The following is a 6,133-nucleotide window of genomic DNA, read 5'->3' on the forward strand; positions in this document are numbered from 1 at the left end:
AAGCATTTCATAGCACTCAGCAGAGTTCCTCTCAGGTTTTAGTCCTGCTCTGGAGAGAAGCGTCGGATGGTGTGGTCCATTAAATCTCTGAACTCTGAGACACGGGTGTAGACAGACGGACTTGCTCCACAGCCTCTTACAAAACTTGAAATCCTGGCCAGTGCAAAATGGCAGGGATTCTGACAAATCAGAGGTCCCCCAGAGTCTCCCAGCAAATACAGTATAACACACACACCGGAAAATGAAAGGAGAATAAATGCATTACATTTGTATCATACCTATACATTGGATGCAATTACTGTAATCACTGTATATTTTATGCATAAGAAATACATGCCTTTCTCTCCTCAGTAACTATCAATCAATCATTTCTCCACTGAGTGATAGACTAACAAAGCAGATGCCATTCCCCATTCGTCCAGCACACATTATGGATGGTGTGACTTCAGGGTGTGTCCTCAAACAGACATCATTAGCCTCAACTAGGGCATACTCTTCTTGAAGAATCTTAGGGAATAACAATAGGGAATAACAAATGTGGAAGAGAAAACCTATGACGCCTCATATGTTCTTATTTTCTTTTGTCATTGTGTAGTTTCTGTTATTGGTACTTGCAAAGCACATTCAATTTACAGACAGTGCTCAGGTCTCTGACGTGCTCTGAGATACAGTATACCTGTCACTGTGTTGTCCCTATCTGTGTCTTGGGATACTTTCGTAGATTGAAACTTAATAGTACCATAATAGTAAACATAAATACACCAGTTTACTACACATACTGGAGTCAATATTCAGCCTTGGAGATGCAGTAAGAGATGATGAGTACTGTAGAGTCAGAAGGACAACAGGGAAATTAGTGCCATTGTGGATGCTACAAAGAGTTGAACGGTCAATATGGAGGACTACAACATTAAACATGCTTTCTCGACAACCCATAATCACGTTGTTTTGACTGGTCTTTAATTTCAAAATGAACACATACTGTTTTTGTGTGTGTGTGTGTGTGTGTGTGTGTGTGTGTGTGTGTGTGTGTGCGTGCGTGTGTGCGAGAGAAAAAGAAAAGATTGAGATACTTTTCTTAGGAATCAAATGAATGCAACATCAGTTACCACATAACTGATAATGGTGGACTATCACATTGATTAATGCAAAATAGGTGTAGATATCAAAGACCAAACTGACTGTGGTGGTTGTGGCAGCTGAGAGATGAGAACCACGATGTACACTTCATTTTCAGTAAGACTACACAGCAATGTTCATGCAGTAGCAGTGGAGGAAGGAGAGGACCATCTTCCTCAGTAAATTTCATAAAAAGAAAAATAGTAAAACATTTAAAAAGTTATCCTTTTTAGATAAAACTATACTAAATATATTCACGTCACCAAATAATTGATTGAAACGCACTGTTTTGCAAGAACGGTCTACAGTAGCCTCAACAGCACTTCGTAGGGTAGCACCATGGTGTAGCCGGAGGACAGCTAGCTTCCATCCTCCTCTTGGTACATTGACTTCAATACAAAACCTAGAAGGCTCTTGGTTCTCAAACCCTTCCATAGACTTACACAATAATTATGACAACTTCCAGAGGACATCCTCCAACCCATCAGACCTCTTGCAGCATGAACTGACATGTTGTCCACCCAATAAAAGTATCAGAGAATGAATCTAGCACTGAAAGCATAAGCTACAGCTAGCTAGCACTGCAGTGCATAAAATGTGGTGAGTAGATGACTCAGAGAGAGAAAGACAATAATAGTTGAACAGTTTAGAACAAATTAATTTCTTCAAAAATGAAGGAGAAGCAAGAGTGAGAGTTATTTTTTTTCACTTTCAGTTTCACTTAGCTAGCAAATGCAGCTAGCTAGTATAGTCTACTCAAAACACCCTGCTTAAACAGAGGGATGCTAAGTTAGCTAGCTGGCTATGACTATAAAACATTACACTGGAACTCTTCCAAGTCAAGGTAAGCTTATAGTTTTATGAATTTATTGCCACAGGGGTCTGCCAGTTTAACCGCTAAACTGCTTAGTAACTGTAACGTAACTGCATGATTGCAGCGGATTTACTAACGCATTAGTTCTATTAGCTATGTTGACTAGGACGTTACTTTAGCTAATATGGTGACAACGATGTAGGCTGTGTGTAGTGGTTATGATATGGTTTGGCTTGGAAAGGTTTTTTTTCCTGGTTACATAAAGCTGATGTGTTGTGCATTGAAGTCCACAAATGAAGGGAAAATGTGAGAGGAGGAGAGAGCATAGATGTGAGAAGGAATGCAAAGTGGCTGCTATGAAAATGAACTGTGCTTATGCGTGATCAGGGGTGTATTTATTCCACCAATTCTGTTGAAAACATTTCTTAAACGGAAGCAAACGGAACAAAACACGGATAAACATACAGCTAGAAGAGGCAGTATTGAATGTGTCGCTGTCTTTCCATGTGTCACTGTCTGTAACCTCAAAATGTTTCTCTCGACCTGTGTGCACCTACATTGTAAACTTTCATTCATATGCTAGGTTGTAACAACCTTATGATGGGTGCAGGGAAAATTAGAATATCACGTAGTAGCCTAAACCTATCAATGTTACATTGAACTGAGTGAATGGAATATGAATGACAGTCATCTAATATGGTGTAATAGAAATAAGGCAATGCTCATGAGAAAAATATTGTCCTCCCTCATCACAAACGGCACTGACTGCCACTGTTGAAATAGTAAACAATCACTTCAGATATTATTAGATGCATTAAGCCATCACCAATTGACTAAAAAAACACATAAATCCCATTATGATTTTTTTTATATTCATGCACTCAAAAACAAATGTATCAGTTTCTACATATCATTTTGTTTTTAGATTCGTCTTAGAACATTGACAAAACAATACTAGACAATCTGATTTTCAACATGTTTCATGCTGCTCTGTACTTTTTAGACAGGTATTTTGTCACTGGTGAGATAAGCTTTCTTTCAGCAAACAACTGAATGTGACAGCAATCAAATGTATGGGACAATGCAATATGCAACCTGTATTATGTACCAGTATTGTTAATCAAATCAAATCAAATCTATTTCTAACGCCCTTTTAACATCAGCAGATGTCACAAAGTGCTTATACAGAAACCCAGCCTTAAACCCCAAGCAGCAAGCAATGCAGATGTAGAAGCACCTTTTGCATATGATCCACAGAGAATTGTGAGTGAGAAATACAGTACAACATTTGTTTGACTTAGTTTTTTAAATCTACATCAAAACATCTGTATCTTAGGACCAGGTCTCCCAGTTTACTACGTTTTGCTCTTCACTATCTGGGTTTTCTCTGTTTTCCTATCTGCATGGGACATTTTATGTTTTCTTCCTATCTGCATGGGACATTTTCTGTTTTCTTCCTATCTGCATGGGACATTTTCTCTGTTTTCTGCCTATCTGCATGGGACATTTTCTCTGTTTTCTTCCTATCTGCATGGGACATTTTCTCTGTTTTCTTCCTATATGCATGGGACATTTTCTCTGTTTTTTTCCTATCTGCATGGGACATTTTCTCTGTTTTTTCCTATCTGCATGGAACATTTTCTCTGTTTTTTTCCTATCTGCATGGGACATTCTCTCTGTTTTCCTTTCATCTAGTATCTTCGTGTTCTCTGGTTGGGGCATTGACTTCTTGGTCCTTCGTTTGAGTAGCACTTTGACAAAGGAGAACAGAGCCCCTACAGAGCCCAGTGGGATGGTCAGTAGCAGAGCCAGCACATAAATGCTGAAGTAGGAGTACCAGGGCATGCTGTAGGCCTCAGTACGGAGGTGGGCAGCTCCTTCGTTCCTGATCACATACTCCACCCAGAAGGCAGCACGCTCCAGGGGGTGGAGAAGCTGGTCCCGGTTTAGGGTGCAGAGTCTCTTCATGCTGCGCTGGTAAGAGGGGTTCTTCAGGATGTCCTGCAGTGCCTCCAGGAACTCCCATTCAGTGAGCGTGGCTGCATCCAGCAACCGGGCCGCCACGCTGGCTTGCAAACGCACCAGGTTGTCCTGCTGGTCAAACAGCAGAGGCAGGCCCAGCACAGGGACACCTTGGCCCAGGAGGTCATTCTGGAGGAGCCGTCCAGCAGCAGGGTGTTGTTCCCTAGAGAGGACGGTTTTTCTCCCATGAACCTCCACACCACCTTCTGTGACAGTTGGGCGAAGGCGGCGGCGACAGCCTCAGTCACCTCCTTAGGTTGGAGCAGAGATGAGGGTGCCCAGGGACAACCCAACCACTCCCTGCTACCCAGACCTTTGCATGAACCTCCTCATGTAGACCACATTAGGCATACTGAGCCACAGAAACTCAAATACAAGTCCACCCTCATCAGCCACACATCACCTGACTGCTGCATGGGCAGCATGTCACTCCCTCGGGGGAATATTGATCCAGTAAGTCACTGTAAATGGGTTATACCAACAGGAGGAGGTTGATGATGTAATGTAGGAGGTTCTGTGACCTCTGGAGGAGACCCATGTTGTCAGTGAGCCCAGAGCCTGGTACAGGCACATACGAGATAAGAGAGGGGGCTTTGTAGAAATGGTCCTCTCCAAAGCTCATCCAGTACACATTGTAGACCATGGTTGAAGAAATTCACTAAGATGATACCAGCATGCATGCCAAGGTCTGTGAGCATGAGGTCAAAGCTTGAGTCCTTGAGCTGTGCCACCAGGGCCCGGAGAGCATGGTGATGGTGGCGCTGTGGGCAGGTCTCTGATCTGGACCAGGCCTGTGTCCCTCCAGGACATTACGCACAGCCTGCTCAAAAAGGTCGAACTCTGTATCCTTCGGCTTCACCGTGACTGAGGTGTATTGAGGTGAGCTCTCCCTGACGAACCAGCTGTCAGCCTGTCGTATGACGGTCATCTGTTGGCCCCTCCCATTGAGTTCCTTCACCAGCACCTCCATGTTGACCCAGTGGCTACCATCCATAGGGAACACCAGGATCCTGCTGCCATGGCAACTAGGGGCTGGTGTGAGAAGGAGGAGCAACAACGGGAGGAGGAGCCAGACAAAGGTGGGCAGAACCAGGGATTTCAGCACACGCTCAGACATTTCTTTCACCTGAATAGAAACAAGATCGTAGTCATGGGAAATGGAAATAATTTACACAAAAGTGTATTTCTTTTTAATAGCAAATAAAATTCATGCAATGCATAATAGTAGTACAAGTACAGTATTTTAAGATGTAGAATATATATTTGGAATGTTGGAATGAGTTGTAAATAAACTTTCAATGTTTTATATCATTCTTACAAATTAATGATTACATTTTGTATTTTGATTTTGATTGCTGTGTTGTCTAGGTTTTTCTAGCTAGGACAGACTTGCGGGTGGCACACAGATGGGCACCTGAAAAGCAACCAACCAGGCAGGGCCCATGAGCTCCAGTAAGGACAGACAGGTACTCTTTCTAAACTCTCCCAAGGTGGAGTAGGCAAAGCAAGGACCGCACCAGAAACCATAGCAACCTACAAACAGTCAGACACACCTCATCAACAGAGAGAGCAACAACAACACCACTCTTTTGGGACACTATTAGTTTTGTAACTCTTACTACAAGGAGTAAAAACAGTCATAGCCTGATCGTGTCTGTTATTCATCAGTGTTACAGTGGTGGCTTTGTGAAGGATACTCGGAGCATAGGGGCTGATGGGATATGATTTCCAGTGGATACTCACAGGAAGGAATGTCCAGACAGCAGTCGAAGAGGCCAGTATTCCAGCCCTTCAGAGAAGGTGCTGCCACCTGCTGATGGACTATGATATTTCCTGCATGGTGATCAGACCTGCCTGCAGACACAATGACAAGGAAGACAACACTCTTAATAGTCCTTTTCTTGTGGGGGAAAATATGTCTTGTAATAACACAGAAGTAGCGAGATACAACAGACTTTACATATGCTGTATATTGTTGGCTTTTTACTCAAGTGACCCAAGGATTTGGTTTTGTTTACATAGCATCAGCATTGTTGAGGGAACAAAAATGGATGGGGTTGGAATGCTGTTAACAAGCCTAAACCACATAAAAGTAACATTAAAGCTGGATAGAGTAGCAGCATCATGACGCCTTCAATATTTTCAAAATAAGTATTGTTTTAATTGTTGCGCTGATAT

At 42.5% G+C, this 6,133-nt stretch overlaps 1 pseudogene; it reads right to left on the minus strand.

Moving 5' to 3' along the window:
* Positions 1 to 482: 482 nt before the first annotated feature.
* LOC120057535 lies at positions 483 to 5,072 on the minus strand (annotated as a pseudogene).
* Between the last annotated feature and the right edge of the window lie 1,061 nt (positions 5,073 to 6,133).

The sequence above is a fragment of the Salvelinus namaycush genome, chromosome 12 (genome assembly GCF_016432855.1).
Source record: "Salvelinus namaycush isolate Seneca chromosome 12, SaNama_1.0, whole genome shotgun sequence".
Lineage (NCBI taxonomy): Eukaryota > Metazoa > Chordata > Actinopteri > Salmoniformes > Salmonidae > Salvelinus > Salvelinus namaycush.